Source organism: Dermacentor andersoni, chromosome 1 (genome assembly GCF_023375885.2).
Source record: "Dermacentor andersoni chromosome 1, qqDerAnde1_hic_scaffold, whole genome shotgun sequence".
Classification (NCBI taxonomy): domain Eukaryota; kingdom Metazoa; phylum Arthropoda; class Arachnida; order Ixodida; family Ixodidae; genus Dermacentor; species Dermacentor andersoni.
In genome coordinates, this window is record NC_092814.1 from 179,790,852 (window position 1) to 179,808,822 (window position 17,971).

Consider the following 17,971-nt stretch of genomic DNA (forward strand, 5'->3'; position numbering starts at 1 on the left):
CTTGACGTGTGACGGTAGGCTGTCTCCTTTAAAAGTTAACTTCACACACTGCGAGTTCCCCAGGCGACGGGCTTGCAATATGGCAATTCCCTCTGTCGCCGGCTTGATGAGTATGTGCAGGTCAGCATCGCTTATCGAATTATCTACATCATACACAACGCCGGCCGTAGAGTCGTGATCATCTTGTTTATAGCAGCGTACGTTGATGCTATCCAGCACCTTAACATTACTGAGAATGTCTAGCGCGCTGCGGTTTGTGACATCTATAGCAAGGATGTTCTTTCGAGCGTTGATCCTTATATCTTTGTTCTGACCCGGAACAACTGCCTCGAGCGACACAGATGTGGCTTGGCGATTGATCCGGTTTAGATTGTCGCTAGCAGCCACAGGCACAAATAAAATTGGGAGGTCTGATGGCTTTCGCGTAGGGATCACAGTTGCCTTACTTGTGGAAGGATATGTCCTAACGAGTCGTCTCTTGCTTTGTTCTTCGCTACGGGCACGAAGTCACTGTCATCCGAGGTTTCATCCCTGGTCGCTGAATAGATCAGTGTCCTCGCTGTCGGTGTCACTCGGGCGACTAGACCGCTTTCTCGGAGCGGCCGCTGCTGACGTAGAAGGACCAGGGACCCCTCCAGGTGACTCCACGTCCATCGCCGTAGTTAAGGGAGCGGCGTCTCCCACAGGGTAGCTTCAAATTCGCAGAGACAAAAAAGCAGCGTTCCACACAGTAGACACTTCGTCGTCGTCCTAGTTGCGCTCAGATTTTGCATTAGGGAGTATAGTAATCGTCGGTGAAATTTTTCGTTCCGGTTCTATAGCGAAGAGAGCGCTGAGCCCCTTAGATAACCTAAAGCGAAGTTCCAAACGTTCTTATTCACTCGTTATCTTAAGTTCGCTGTATTAAAGGCTACATTAAAGAATAGTTGAAGATGTTTTGTAAAATACTCTTTACTCGAATCGGAGGGCTCCTGTCATGTCATTGATGAACAAAGAAGGAGAGAGAGCTTAGTACTTATATTTATTGCAAATGAGAAATATCACTTTTGCTGTGAATAAACTCAAAGTTGAGCAGTTCAGAGTTTTTTCAAACGCACGAAAAATGGTAGTCGTATATAGAAAATTGCACCCCTGTGAGAAAACGACATTCTACACGGATTGTAAGCATCGGCTTGCCTGTGGGACTCGCCGTGCTGGCGTAGCGGCTATCGCATTGCGCTGATAAGTACGGGGTCGCGTGTTCGAGTGCCGGCCACGGCGGCAGCATTTAGATACGAGAGAAATGGAAGCACGCTCCGGAAGCACGCTCGTGCACCATGCATTGAGTGCACTTGGAAAGACTCCAGGTGGTCAAACGTAATCAGGAATCCCCCACTACAGCATGCCTCATAATCAGATCCTGGTTTGGGCACTCTAAACCGCAGAATTTAATTATTATTATTATTATTTTCCTTGTGGTAAAGCATGCATGTTAAAAGGCATAGCCAAAACACTGTCACCGCAATACAGCCGGCTTGGACCACCGGGAGAACACATTTAAATTTTTTTAAAGGCGCGCGCGCGCGAGAGAGAGAGATGGCGGGGGCTTACATTGGTATATACGTCTTCTGATGTTTCGTTTTATGCCAAACACTGTGATCGCGGGCTGAAGAAACTGCGACATATTCATTTAAGAAAAGCCCTTCCGTGAAAAAAAATAATAATAAGCCCCAATAATAAACAACTTTCACGTGCTGTGTTAAGACACCCGTATGTCATCACCGAACTGTTTATTAAAATTATTTAACGTTTCGCATGGCGCTGCTTCACGGGATTTAACGCGCACATGTTTTTTTTAGAATTATCACGCACCACTAATTATCAACTATAGTATTTCCGTGCGCGTTAACCTATTCATTTTCTTTTAATTATGAAATCCTGAAGCGGCTTGCACGAACATTTAATAGCGAAAATAATAACGAATTCAAGAACGCGTTCTTAAATGTTCCATAGACAGCGCCTAGTCCGCACAAGAACGCGTTCTTAAGTTCGATACTATTTTCGTTATCAGATGTTCGTGCAAGCCGCCCCTCGTGCTTCATCGGAGTTAGTATTACTAAAAAAACAAACTTCCCTTCACCTCTCCTAAAAAAAAAAAAAACTCGATTACAAAGAATAATAAAGATTCTACCATTTTGCATGCCGCTGCACAGAATATTCAGTGATAGATGGCTCTCGAGTCGTAGCCGCATAGCACACCTAACCGAATTACTCGCCTCTGGTTAATCACGTACGGGCCTTTGCTAAATCGCAGGCACGTGATTTTCAAAGCACACTCTCCATTACAGCACGCCTATACTGCAGTGTATCGTACCTATGAACTGCGTGCACAGTGTCATTTCCTCACGCTCTGTCTTTTGAGACAAATGCTCTTTCTACAGTAAATGTGCCTCAGTCTCCGGCAGGTTCGCAATTTGTAACACTGTCAAAGTTTACACCGCAGGGTACAACTTGCTTGTGCATTCTTATAGTCGGCTCGTAGTCGTCAGTCATCCGTCTGTGACGCTATAGCTGCGCGAAAAACTTTATGCCTTATCTGCCATGTTGTACTGTCTTCGTTTTTTTCGGGCCGAAGTCATTTTTTTCTTTTCCCATCTACGTCCGCTTCCCACGAAAGCATCGATGTACGTACACTCTGCGCGCCTTCGTTTACGTGACACTTCTTGAGCAGGTAAACCTATTCTAGACAGCGAGCTCGTTGAGCGCTTCGTGTGTTCCTTGATGGAAGCAGCAACCTTCAGAACAAGTCAATAGCGTCCGGAAATCCAGGCATACGCATATTTCCCCCAAAAAACTTTGTTAAATCGGCTGATAGGCTAATTTCATTTCTTCGAGCTTTTCAACGCGTTATGCTCTATGAATATGTGTCGGCAAATAGAAATCGCTTCGTTATATCGAAAATTTCATAAACTCAGGTTTCCTTATATCGAGGTTTAACTGTACACCATTTTAGTGGGTACTTGTACTTTGTAACATTTCCAGAAATCGGGCATCTGTTGCAGCAGGGCGGCTGGCACATTAGGCAAATATGACGACCGGACTCCTAGCTACGCAATATGCAAAATTACTACACAGAACAATGGCGATCATTATAAAATTCAGCAAAAGCTCTCTGGAGTTCCGCTGTATTACTGTGACAGTTTATTTTTAAACGCTTAATACCGTGATAAGCAGTAGAATTATCGAAAGCTATCGATTACTTTGATAATCATCACCAATGATTCCTACCGGAATTTGTTTCGCGCAAGCGTTAAGCTTTGTCGAAAACTGTGCGACTTACTATACCTATATTTGTTGCAAGTGTATATGGTCTTCCTATAAAGGATTAAATGCGCATGGTTTCTCTTTGCAACGAATGTTTGTTCTCTCATTATTATGCAACCGCTAGGCGCGACGAATCCTTGTACACATTGCACTTATGCGGCGACGTTTTCCAGTTTTGCTTTTTTTTACCTTTACTTCAACTTTTGCGAAGGAGCATTCCACTCATTCTATCCTTAGTCGCAGCCTTAGTCATGTGCGTTTAGGAGGATTCTATATGTTTATATTTCACAAGGTTTATCACTATAACCACGTGCTCAGGAATCAACTTATCTCCCCACCTTTCTACGTTTTATCCCGTTCTGACCACAAATATAAAGTTGCCGTCGCATCTTGAGGAACGAACAAGTATCATGATTTTTTTACCCCGCACAAGTGTCGACTGGAACCATCTTCCTGCTTCCATCATTCAGATCGCAGATACATCTTCATTCAAAACAGCTGTCTACCACGCTATCGCTTAACGTTTCTTTTTTTTTTCTTTTTACCATTTTCTGCATATTACTTTGCTTTGTTACGTACCACTCCTTTCTGTAGTGCCTTCGGGCCATGAAAGTATGTAGAATAATAATAATAATAATAATAATAATAATAATAATAATAATAATAATAATAATAATAATAATAATAATAATAATAATAATAAACAAATAAATATTTAGGAGTATTATATGCTCTCGAATACTTGCTGTGTATGCTCTTAAATTATTAGACACGCACGCGACAGCTTTATGTGATCTGTTGCGTATTTAGCCGCAAGCTCTGGTTGGAGCTTGTCCGAAGGAGGAATTCAGTGCCACCTTATACGGCATTTTATTCCGCATTACACACCCGTGTACTTAGATTTAGGTGCACGTTAAAGAACCCCAGGTGGTCGAAATTTCCGGAGTCCTCGACTACGGCGTGCCTCATAATCAGAAAGTGCTTTTGGCATGTAAAACCCATAATTTAATTTTTATTCCGCATTACATGCGAACAGAACCCCAATACCTACAACAGAAAGAAAGGTAGGGCTGCAGCTGCTGTTAGACAATCGAGCAGTAGCCTATAAGGAGGACCGGATTTTTGCGAAAGATAGTTAGATATCATTACGTCCCTCCTCGCACTCTCACAGAATGAGAGGAAGTAGCGAAATAAGCTATGCAGCGACCAAAAGAAGGCTCCACATAATGGCAACATAACAGACACGTCGGCACTTTGGTCTGCAACTGTCCGACATGGAAAATCCGACATAATGTAATATTGTGGGGGAACACACAAAGTGACACGCATAAGATTAGCAAAACACGACGCAAATAACGACCTATAGCTGTGCAGCACACCGCGATAACAAAAAAAAAAAAAGAAGAAAGAAAGACCACGCTGAACCGCGATATTTGCGTAGAGAAAAAAAAGTAATAAAAGAAAACCAAAGAAGAGAAAGAGCGCACGACAAGGATCAAAAGGTACTGCATGCATTTTCCGAGCTTTCAACTATACACAAGTATTCCTCATTTCGGCGTTGTTTTATCACCTCTGCTTTACCAGTGCAGAAGTGAAGCGAACAACAAACGAGAGGAACGAAAAATGCATCCGATGCTACCGCTTCAGACTCGCGCCAAAAACAAGATGGGCGGCAGTTGGAAGGAGAAGCCGCTGCCGCCGCCCCGCCAAGAATGCGTGAGGAAAGGTACGGCGCCGAGATTGAAGACGAGGGGCTTTAGGGGGCCGCTTTGCAGCGTCCGCCTTAAAACGGGGCGTCATCAGTATCTGCTTTGGAGCCTTCGGCACATATCGGCCCCGGCACCGCACACCCGCGCCTTGGCAGCGCAGCCGGCGCACAGCCCGGGCGGCCGATCGGCCGCGCTCGCTCTGCGGCCGGCGGCATCTGCGGCGCAGCCCGTGGCACGCGCGCGGCCGACTTTGCATCCAATTGGGCATCGTGTCCTGCCTTGATGCGGCTCGCTGAGGCGCCGGCAGGTTTCGCTCGCATGCTGAGCTTCGTTGCGCGAAGAGCGCGTGCACTGCGTTTGCAGGCAGCGCGCGTTTTGTCGGTGCCAGCGCAGCGGCAGAGACAAAGGCAAACTGTCGGGCAAAATGTGGCTTGCTTGTGCACCGGCGATCGTGCATCACACACGGCCTGAAGAACCACACGGGCCTCGCCGGCCAATTGATGCGAGAAGGGCGGCTGCGCCCTGGCCGAGCGGCGTTCTTGCGACTCTACTCGCCCGTTGCGGGAGGATAGATTTAAAGAAAGCGCCATTTCGGAGCCTAACTTTCGGAGCGTTTCGGGGGAGTTTCCGAGAAAAACAAGAAGAGCACGTGTATACGCGGCTGCTGCGAGCTTTGTTTCCGGAGCACTTGGCGTGCTCGGATGGCTCTTGATCGCTTAATTTCACCATATTCACAGCCACCATCTCTAGCTTTCTCTCCGCCATCTTTGGTGGCCGAAAATAAGCAGAAAGACGCCAGTCGCGTGGTGACAAAGATACGCGAGAGACAGAGGGAATCACATAACAAAGGTTATGCGATTTCAGCAGCGCGTTACGAAAAATGCAATCAAAATAACGCAATTTCATGTCTCATTTTCCATAGTATTGTGGTCTCCGCATTATAATACAGTGAACTCTCAGTTGAGTGAACATCAAGGGACCGAAGGAAATTGTTCACTTAAATGAAAGTTCACTAAACTGAATATTCACTAGACCTACATAAGACATGGCATAAAGAGTCAAAAGTTTAAAGTGCAATTCATGGAGCAAAAGACATGGCATCCATAGTGTTAGAACTGTGTGAAATGGAATTTGTACATATCAAGTACAAGGTGCATAACAGTTATAATGCTGCCTTTGTGTCCACACGCGGAACCGACGAGACTGGAAAGAAAGAGACGGTCGACAATGCCACGACTAGCCGGTCGGAAAAAAACACACCACGTGGTTTGTGGTGTGACAGATCGCAGCTTTGCTCTGGCGGCGTTGTAAGCGCCAGCGATGTTACTTTGTTCATGGCCTCCGAAATTACACGCTTGCTCATTTTGCGCGGGTAATTTCGGAGGCCATGCCTCGTTGCCGTTCGTTTTCCGTGCCGCCGCTTTGCCCCAAGGGCGCTGTAGCGCCAGCGACGTTACATTGCCGGTGGAGCGGCGGTTTGATGAGGGCGGGCATCGGTTGCGCCTCCAGTGCAGGGCATAGAATCTATAAGAAAACTGCCAGGGATTTTTAAAAAGTTAGTTATTCTGAAATATTCGATAAACCGACGTTCGTACAACTGAGAGTTTACTGCAGTATGGGGTCGTTGCGATGTGGCTCGGATAGGGCTTCCTGGTCGATAGCAGCAGAGGTGGAACGAATTGCCGCAGCACGGGAGTAGGCATCGGCAGATCTGTTGTCTGCTCCCGTGACATGCCGTATGTCCGTCGTGAACTCGAAGATGTACGCAAAATGGCTAGCCTCCCGAGTAACCTACTCTCAGGAGTTCGTGCTGAACACATAAGTCAGAGGTTTAGGGTCAGTCCTCACGTGGAACTCGCGCCCTTCCATTAAGTGGCAGAAGTGCTGAATGGTGGCGTAGATGGCCAACAGCTCGCGTCTGAAGACGCGGTAGCATGCCTCGGCAGATTGTAGCTTCCGAGAGAAATGAATGAACGAGTGCTTTATCCCTCCCACTCAATTAGGAAATGGGCCCAGACAAAAAATCTGCAAAAAGTAGCTTGAGGACATCTGGGGTCCAGAAACCAAACACAGACATGTGTTATACAGGGGCGGCGCACAGACACAATTTGTGCCAGCAGGAAATCGCGAAATAACAGTTCAAAAAGTACCTAAGATATAATATGAAATATCGGAGAATGGAAGATATACAACAAACTGAACACAAGAAAAATGCAAACAAATAATGTATTATAAAAGATTATTATTTGATACTTTTAATAAAATATAGATTATATCATATATAATGATAGCGTATAAACAGCATGGAAGGCGTCGTACTTAACATTGTAGATAATACATGTTGTGGCCTGTGTTCACCATAGTTTCTTCTTACATGGGGAACTAACCACTTATTTGTTTGTCCCTACGAATACATTGATGTATGCGTGTCATATTAGAGGGAGCCTTACGACGTTCAGATACACTAGGCAGAGAAAATCTGAGGAATAAGATAGTCTGTATTGAAAAACAATGTACACACGGAGAATGTTGTATTGAAGAAAAAGGTTATATGTATGAGTTCCGTAACTGATTCTATAGCTATAAGTCTCATTGCTCTATTTTGCAGAACTAGAAGGATAATAATGTTAGTTTTAGATGATAAAGTAATTATCACGCGACAGTATTGAGATGACATTGGAATATCGCTTGGTAGATGATCAGTTTAAGCTTTGGTCGAAGTTCATAGCAACATTTTCACAAGAAATCGACATCAAGTGACAGCTTTGATGCAATGTACTTGATATGGTCGGTCTACCTCATGTACTCGTCAAATATTACACCTAGAGATTTAAAGTTATTATAACTTCAATAACAGAAATATTTAGCATCGGTGTTTGATTTACCATGATATTTTTGCCGTGGGGGCAAAAATTACTCCTTTAGTCTTTTTTCGTATTAGCTAGCTCCAGACCAAGTGTCTAGCGCACTCACAGCAGCATTACCTCTATTTACGAGCTCTTCTTCTGAGGAGTCACTCAGAAAAACATTGGTGCCGTTATGCATACAATACGTATGTTCATTCATTGGCTATACTCACGATGTCGTTCGCGTAAACATTAAAAAGAAATGGGCCTAGAAGGCTGCCTTGAGGAACGTCACATTGAATTGAACACATAATGGACATGCAGGCATCAATGCAAACAGATTAGACTTCGGCAGCTTAGGTAGGAGCGAAAAGGGCGAGAAATCCCACGGACGCCATAGTTTTTTAAGCTTATACATTAGTATCTCATGATTCAGCGAGACAAATGCATTTTATTGTAATAGCAATTATATGAACGCTACAGGCAAATATCCGTTGTCACCGTTGCCGTCGCCATGAGGTTCCTATAGGTGTGTGGGAAAGCATGCGAGGGTGAGCCGAGAATTCTGGTAGCTTGGTGCGGCGGCGTCTTCTCGTGCGCTATGAGGGCAAGGGGGGGGGGGGGGGGAGGCGGGCAAGGTAGCGCGTTCGGCCGCGGCTGGCCATGGCGCGGCTGAGCTCGGACGCAGCGCGTCCAATCATCCAGGGAACCTGCGGTAGGTCCGAAGGGCAGCCAATCCGAGATAGCGAGATTAGCTATCTGCAAATGATGGCTTCGTGTGCGCTGTGTTCTCGCGCGCCTAGCTCGCGTTGAGCCGAGATACAGCACGAAGCGGAATTCGCTCGCCGCTGCTGCCACTCTAAATTATGCCAGCAGTCTGACAGTGAGTGTCCACGGTAATCGAGAGAGATGTGTTTATGTTCGCCTGTGCGCGCGTGACACCGTGCTTTCTAATTTCGTTAGTAAGCGAATGTTCACAGCACTTTATACAGCTAATAAAGCGATTGATCTTACTCTGAATAACTGCCTAATAATTTGCTATTGCAATCAATGCTTGGCCTTTGGGTACAAATTGCGACTTTCTTTGAAGTCCACGAATATTCCCAGTGCTCGTGTGGTTTCTTCAATGTTACCTAGAATCTGTCCTTTTTTTCTTCTTTTTTTTTTTTGCGATAGAAGAGCTGCTTCAGCGGATTTACCCACCGCGGTGGCTTAGCTGCTATGGTGTTGCGCTGCTAAGCACAAGGTTGCGGGCACAAATCCCGGCCGCGGCGGCCGAATTTCGATGGAGACGAAATGCAAAAACGTCCGTGTCCCGTGCATTGGTGGCACGTTAAAGATGCCCTGGTGGTCAAAATTAATCCGGAGTCCCCCACTATATAATCAAATCGTGGTTTTGGCAAGTATAGTCCTACAATTCAATACAACTTGAGCGGATTTTCCTTTAGTTAACCCGACTGAAATACTTCTAATAAATTGTGCATTCGGGAATATCGTTTAGTTCTTGTTAACATCATCTATTCCATCGCCTAAAGAAAATACAAGAAGGACATAAATAGGGCGATAATTACTCAAGTTATTTCTGTCACCACCTTTAAATATAATAGAAAACCTAGCCTTCTTTGCTGTTGGAAATATGCCCGATTTAAAGGAAAGGTTATAGATGTGACTCAAAATTGGAACAAAGATGTTCGCTGCAAGCTTAATTGGCCTAAACCGAAGTTCATGATAATGAACACAGCATGTAGATTTTAAGTTATTACACTGAATACTTCTTCAGCATCCGTTAAGTTAAAGGCAAGCGAATCAATCTGTCTATCAGAGATGCAGCTGATAGCTGTTTCACTATCACCGGTAGGCGTAAAACTCGTAAAAAACTCTTTAAATCTTGTCCACAAGGGAAGAGAGAGATGCAGGTACACGATCAATAACGAGCCCACCTAACTGACGGTATTTACATTTTTGGATAAAGTTATAATTTAGAACATTCGAAGAACGTTTTGGGCCTTTGTCCTGAGAAGAGGTTTATTGCCGGCTCCTAATGCGAAGGCACAGCGACCGGGAACGGCGAGGCAGCTCGAAGCACTGTCCAAAGAGACGCCAGTAATCAACAGCGCGAGCCGAGCCGAGCCACGCTTTGGCGATGCGGTTGTGCCGCGAGGCGCGTCTTCTTCTTCACAGTCCATGTTATTGTGAAACAAGCGCTTTTGAAAGGCATCTTTCGCTTTCTTGAAGTGCGAGATGAGTGAATTACGGTAATGCTTGAATGTACATGAGCCTTCAGGATTCCTGGTAGAGATAAAGTGCTCGAACAACTTCAACTTCTTCTGCATCATCATTAAGGTGAATAGGTGTTAACCATGGTTTACGTAGATTGCGTTTCGTGACAATTGTTTTCGGTGGAAAAAAATCTATCGCAAATTGGTTTGAACAAGGTGAATAATAACTGATAGCACTCATCAGCTTCAGCACAATGAAATACTTGATCCCAGTCAGAAGCAAATAATACATCTAGTTCATGAAAGCAAGCAAGTGACTTGTCAGTTATAAGTTGTAAAGAAAAGCCTGTCTCATTCAGATTGGTACGGTTAGGTGGGCGAGAGAATGGTGCAAAATTGCACAATGACCACTGAAATCGCACACCGTAGTTCCTGCTGAATCTGCAGATGAGCCAATATCAGTCAGCAACAAATCAATGGTACTCCATGAAGCATACACGAAATTCTTGTAAGCGTCGTTATGAAATGAACAAAACCATTACAAGAGATCACAATGACTAAGACATCATGACTAAAAGGGTACATAACGCAAAGGATACCATTCAGAGCCAATGTATTATTGCAACACAGCGCCGATAGCAACACTGGATACCATCACTCTAGTCGGCGCATAAAAATGAGAATGCACCGGTAGAGCTGCCTCATCGACGGCTTGCTTAGCTGACAGAAAGTCAGACTGAGCCTCAGGCGACCAGTCTTGCCGGAGATGTGCTCCGTGGTGCTTTCAGCAGGTCGGCGGTCAGCTGTAGTAAGGCCGCGCAGTGGAAAATAAAAGGGCGTGAGAATTTTACGAGGCCCAAGAACATGCAAAGCTGGCGGAGAATGTTGAGTTTCGGGAAGTTCTTGACTGCCTCGATGTGGGTCTGTAACGGGAGGACGCCGAGCACCGAAATGCGATGGCCCAAGAAATCTAGCTCGGAGGCTCTAGAAACGCATTTCTGTGGGTTCACGACGAGTTCATGCTGTTCAAGGCACTTTAAAAGTGCACGCTGGTGGTCCTCCGTAGTGGCGCTGCCGATTAGTATGTCATCGATGCACGCGTCGACCGCCGGCAAACCACGTGTCACTTAAGCAATGAAGCGTTGAAATTGCTGTTCGGAATTGCGTAAACCAAAAGGCATGCGCACAAATTCGAACAAACAGAAGGGCTTCGTGACGGCAGTTTTAGGAATGTTGTTAGGTTCCACTGGTACCCGATTCCTTGACCAGCGGCGCAATCTCATAAGGGTTGGGCTGCTCAATAGTGATCTGCATGCTGCGGATGCTCGCAACAGCGCCCGGGTTTCAACGTCGCCATGCAAATGGTTCCTTGGCAGCCTCGTTCACAGAAAAGCTGACCCAGCCCTTCTACCAGCCAATGGCAGTAACTGCGTGAGCAACTTCGTGAACAATGTCGGTGACAGAGATCTGGGACATTTCAATGAATGCTTCGCTTCCGACAGACCTCTGGAAGCTACAGGCCGGTGTCGAGGAGCCGCAGCGCGTGATTCCTTCCTCTCCGTGGAAACGCCACTTGCACGCTGACACCCGAGTCTCCTCCAATTCATAGCGTAGCCAGCAAAAGGTCTGCTCGGAAAGTCGACAGTAACGGCGAAAGTAATGTTCCGTCATCTCTTCTAACTAGGATGTGCGAATGGCAATTTTTGAGACCGAATGGAATATCATATACGTTTCGAATTTTTGTCAAGTAGTGAATAGCCGTTCTCACAGTTATTATAAAACGACGTTCGCACCCTATTATACATCCAGTTAACAAGTTTCTGTCATTACATTACACGTTATGCAGCACTGTTCATTAAAAACAAAAATGGAGCATTAGGAGCGAATTCGCATGCACAGGACTCTTCAGAAAGTGCGAGTGATTGCTGTATAGTCGGTAAAGTGTGCCTTCCTGAGCAACTCAGCCTGCTCCACTACGTAAGTTGTCATGTTTCAGGCCTATAATATTCCCGCAGGGATAACATTTATCATAATTTTGTTCCAATTTTCTTTTCGCGGGCAATTGACATTTTAAACTATTAATAAACTATTCTTACTTAGGGATACTGACTATTCGATTTGAAGACCGTATCGTATGGGGCGCTATTAGATTCGTTATTCGCAAGTTTCGAATATTTGCACACCACTATAGAGTCCCGTACTTTCGCGGGAAAATACCGTGATGACTCAAGGATGGCAGCACTATGACGAGGCCTGAAATTCTCCAGGAAGTTGCGAAAAGAAAGCGATCGATTGCTTGTTCTTGGCATGGTTTTCATTCCCTTTACTGCATCCCATCCACAGTTAATAAAATCTAATATAAAGTCTATTCAATAGAATAAAAAAAGGGGTGGGGGTTGTGAGTCGTTTGCAGAGACGACAAAAGCAAAGCAATGACTATCAACCAAACAAGGTTTGGGTCTCGTTACTTTGGAGCTATGGGCATGAATACGTCCAAAAAAAAAAGGAACGAAATGCGCCAGGAAAGAAAAACAAATGCAAGAAATCAGAAGCAAAAGTTGCGGGGAATTAGGCCTACGGGCCCCTGGCAACAACATTGTTTCGCGTCAAGAAAGGCCCCAGGAAACGAGCTCGCGGACGACTAGCGGGACGCACTGCGAGGTCTTCGGCGGTATCTCATTAAACCTGGCGAGCGGAGAGGACGCGCCGGCCGGCTGCAGCGCGCAGCACCGAGCCTAGGCCGTGGGACGCGCAGCTATACAAAAGAGGCGCGCAACAAACAAGCAGTTAAGGAGCAACAACACAGATAGGGAGAAGCGCGGGACGCGAGGGACGCGGGGAGGGGGATCGAGAGGGCCGCGATGAGAGGATGGGGGAGGAGGTGCAACTCAGGGGAGCAGTGGGGAGATAGGGGAGAATCGGGAGGAGGCAGAGCTGGGTTGAATTGGCAAGGAGGAGAGGGAGGAAGAGCACAGTCGTGACAAAAGACGTTGATTACAATTTTTCCAGTGCGCAGTTTGGCCCTCCCGATAACGAACCGGGCTCGTACACGGCGAGCGGGGAGATCTAATTACGCCGGCGACGTCGAGGCAGGCTAAGCTTAATAGCGGAACTATACGGCAACACAGACGCCAAAGCAGTGGCTGGGGCAGCAACAGCAGCAGGCGAAGCCCGCGAGCTCGCGCGCACGCGCTTAAAACGCGGACACAGAACCCGAGCGTTTCTAACGTGGCTACAGGCCGCTAGCACTGTACGGAGATGCAGCAGTGCCGCGCATATGCGAGGCGCTCCAGAAAAGAAGAACGGGCTAGTGGGGGGATTGGGGGCTGTTGAAGAAGGGGTGGGAGTGAGAGAGAGATGAGATGGAGATGCGAGGACGCCGGAGGAGAGGCACGCTCGGAAAACAGGAAAAATACAACACGATAATGAACGCTCGCCCCGGGAGAGGAGCAGGAGAGCAGTGGGGAGGGGGACGGTGGGCATTCAGCCCCTTCGTCCTAATTAAAACCATCACGACTGTGAAACCGTAATTGATCAAAATCGTATCTCGCCTAGCGAGCCATCCCCGCACCGGCACTCGCCCAGGCTCTTATTCCACCGCGGAGGACCCCGTCGCGAACAAACAAGCCGCGATCACGGGCTGGCGCACGAACCAGCTGCGCACCGACGAGGCGCTTCGTGAGGGCACCGCAAAATCGAAGAGAGGAGAGAGCGAACGAAGAGATAAGCAGCACTCGCGTCACGAGTGGAAGGGAGAAGGAAGGCTGAGATAGTTGAAGTTGAGCGACGAGGTAATGGTGGACAGACAAGAAAGGGAGGAAGTATTATAATTTAACAGGTCCGCACACCTGCGCTGAGAACCCCGTGGTTCCTCTGTTCGACGGAATGATGGCCTTTCGCAAGCCCAGGTGGTAAATAGTTGAGACAGAGAGCAGTGCGTGTTGCCATGCCCGTGCGCGTCGAGTGAGGCTCGACGAGACTTCAGCCTCTTGCCCCCCCCCCCCCCCCCCCTTCCGTGAACAAGCCTCGCCTTGTAGTAAGGCACAGAATGCTCCCACCAGAGAGATTTAAAGCGCCCAGGAGGCGCACTAGCAACGAAAAACGGAAACATGCATGGGTGACCTTATTATGACCCTCGTTGATATGGACAACTCGAATTATGAACGACATTCGGAGGAACCAAACTTCTTTCAAAGTGTGTATTTGGGATGATTGCTCATATATAGACTCACTGTCTGGGCAATGAGCAATGCGAAATTCGAGAAGAGTCCAACAAGCCCGTATCTTCATCGCGGTAACATACTGTAGCCAGCTTTTCAAGTTTCTGGGCGGAAAGACTTGGGGAATGTCAGTGCATGCAATGCTGGAATTGTACAAGGCACATTTTCTGGGCATCTTGAGATACAATTTATCCGTACTGACCGAGAGTTGCAGAAGAAATCTTTGTGCTCTACATGGTATTCAAGCTCGAGCTCTCAGAGTTTTTCTTGGTTTGCCAAAAGGCGCACAAACAGTGGCGACAGTTGCAATCGACCGGGACCAACCAATAAAAAGAAACATTGCTGTGGAAGGGCTGAGAGTGCATATTAGGCACTTTTGTGTTACGATTTCGGATTATTTCACCGGTCTTCCATCAGGCTGCAGCCCCGCAACCAAGCCATCGATTCCTCCATGGTGTTTGGCTCGACCTGCAGTGCACTTCACCATACCAGGAAACAGAACAAAGCCGAACTCTCATCACCTGCTCTTAAACACCTATATCTACTCCTTTTGTATGAGAGGTACGGTAACCACGTACATATTTATACTAACCGATCAGCAACTCGTCAATGTTTCCCTGAAGCCGTGGTTTTCCCAGCGAGAGCCACCACCATCAGTTTCAAGACGTGCCACCCAACGACATCGACGGGTGCGGAACGTGCAGCTCTTCGCCCTGCGCTTCGTCTCGTCAGCCAAGAACAACCTCGAAGATGGTCAATATTCACTGACTCGTAGGCAGCAATGCAGTCTTTGCTATCAGACCTGCCGCCTGGCGGTAGGACGAGTCCATGCCGTTATCAAGGACAGTTGCCGCTACGAATCTTTGAATGCTCACACGGGTTATCACGTTCTCCATATAGAACACCCGAAGTTTTCAAGGCGACTGGCTGCACCACCTAGACTCTTACCGCCTTCGCATCTCAGCTGGACTCTGCCGACGCCGGCCTACCGTGCTCTGTCGAATATGGCTAGGAATGGTTCTTACGTAGTCTTTTTCTTTCTAAATCGGATGGACCGACGACGCCTCGTTTGATTACTGTGGTAGTAAGGAGACTCTTTCTTCAACACGTTCTCTGTGACTGTCCTTGCTACAATTTATAGAGGCGATCGCTCGCAATCGCGATATCACGCTGTGATCAAAGAACTTTAATACAGGAAATTAGAATGCGGGCACCAAATCCATCGCAGCGGAGGGCGACGAGGGCACCGTTGTAGTTTTTAAGGACAACAGACCTGGACAAGCGGCTGTAGCTTAAACTGATGTCTATAGTGCTGCAAGTGCTACTGTGCATGTGGTGATAGTCACCGACTGTGATTGTGTATCTGTGCTCCCTTTCTTTCTCACTCTCTCTACTTTCCTATCACTATATCTCCCCATCCCCTATCTCCCGAGCATATGGTAGCAAACCGGATATTCCCCTCTGGTTAGCCTCCCTACATTTCCCCTTTCTTCTATCTCTCACTCTTTCGATATGGACGGAACTTCAACGGAGCATTGGTCCCTCACCTCATTACTTCCGTACATCCATTTGTTCGCCTTTATGTACGGCGCAGAGTACTTTAACTACCTAGCGTGCTGGTCTTTTCTCGAGAAAGTTGCTTGGTGGGTCACTTGACCAGCGCCTGTCCTGTTTGGTTCTGTCGTTTGTCTTACTCTTCCTGTCGCTGCACTTGACACTCGTCTTGTCTCCTCTTCAGGGTGGTATTTTTGAGTTGTGCAGACATAGTGCTCAAGTCTATTGCTTGTTAACTTCGTGCAATTTCCCTCCTTCGGGTTGGTTCCTTCTGCTCCTTGGATCTGCGAACTTCAATTGCAAGCCAACAGTGTGTCCATCTCTCTTGCTTGTCCCTTTAGTGAGGGCTTCTTTCGCTCTAAAGACTATGTACTAATTGGCAGAAACATCGTGCGTTTTGTATCTTTACTTCGAAACAATTTGAACTAGAAGGTGAGGGTTTTCTTGCTTAACGTACCGCTTTGGATGCTTGGGCAAGTCCACGGATAACATAACGGCCTTTATCACATAGGTTTTAAAAAATAAAGAAGGGGAAAAACGGGAGGGGGCGCAAGGTGGAGCGGGGATGTTGCCACTATCCAGACTTGTACCTGTTACAGAAACAAACGTAACCAATTACAATTACTTTATTCAAAAATGTAATCAATTTCAATTACCAATTACGGCCCCACGAAAGCAACTCAGGAATTACTGAACAGTAATCGATTACTTATACCTTCTTTCCTCCGAACTTTTATTAACATTGCATAGATAAACAGAACGAGCTGGCCTGGTACATTCAGTGCCTCCTCTGCAACCCTTCATGCATTGCTTATCTACTCTAAGGATTGCTTTTAAAAATTGTCGTTGTTCATCGTTCCTCGTTTTTGTTGTGAAACCATCAGCAGCGACACTGAAAGCTTGCTCGAGGAAGAAAAAAAGAGGTAAAATGTACAAATTATAGTGACGTTTCACTTCGTGAATGCGGGTTACGCGCAACCGTATGGGTGCGATTCCATTTTTGCTGCTGTTTTCAAAATTCTTTGATTGTATGTAAGTGTTGCCGTTCTTTAAGGCTTATTTTTTATCTTGTACGTTTTACGTCCGCCTTACGATGTTTATACAGTGTGAAGTGCCATTCGGAGAGATGCTAAGCTACTGTAAGGGCCTCTTGGGCACGCCTAGCCCGCGCCTTTTGCCGGTCTTATTCAACTCCGACGACTTCGGAGTCGGTCGGCTCGCGCTCGGACTGCTGCCGCTCGCGTTGCTGCTTCGTCCTCCTCGCTCGGCGCTCGCCCTCTCGATCGCCAGACGAGCCCGGTGCATCCATAGCGCACAAAGAGCCCGCAGCAACTCCCAGAGGAGGTGAACCCAGCGCTGCTTCGCATACCTTCCTCCTGCGCGATGATCCGCCTGCATCCTCCACTGAAGGACACCGCTGCCTCCAGCGGTTCGTCGCGCAAGTCTAGCAGACACACGGTACGATTCGGCGTCAGATCCGACGTGCTGCGCTGCATGCTCCGGCATGCGGCATACGACGATTCGGGGCACACGGTACGTACATCAGGTAAAACTCTTGCTTGGGCTAGTTGGTTCATGCTTGAAGTAGTAAAGGCAAGGCGCAGAAGACCAGGACTCGAGAAGAACAACACAAACGGCGCCGGTCCTGTCGTTTGTGTTCTTCTTCTCGAGTCCTGGTCTTCTGCGCCTTGCCTTTACTACTACGTGCATCAGGAACGAGCGAGCGGCGCGTAAGTTCCGCCCAAATACAGCGCCCCAGCTTGTACGGTTGGATGACTTCATATCCACACCGAGAAACGCAATATTTATAAACAACTTTGCACAACACTGCTTCGCTTTACGCGAACACTGTCAATAAAATTATGCCTCTGCAAGCGACAAAGCACCTCACAACGGCGCGTTGTCCACTGACGGCTCCCTGACAGCCAGGGATAGGGCCGGCAGGCCTAGCTCGGCGGACGTCGCGGCCTACGGCTCTTGCGATCCAGCCCGAGCTCGTCGAAGAGCGCTTATTTTTGCCAAAACGATTAAACCTATACACTTAGTTAGCCCGTAATTAAATACAATTGGTTTACTCGACGCAGTCGTTGCGACGGGCCAACGTGCAAGCCAAGCAAGCA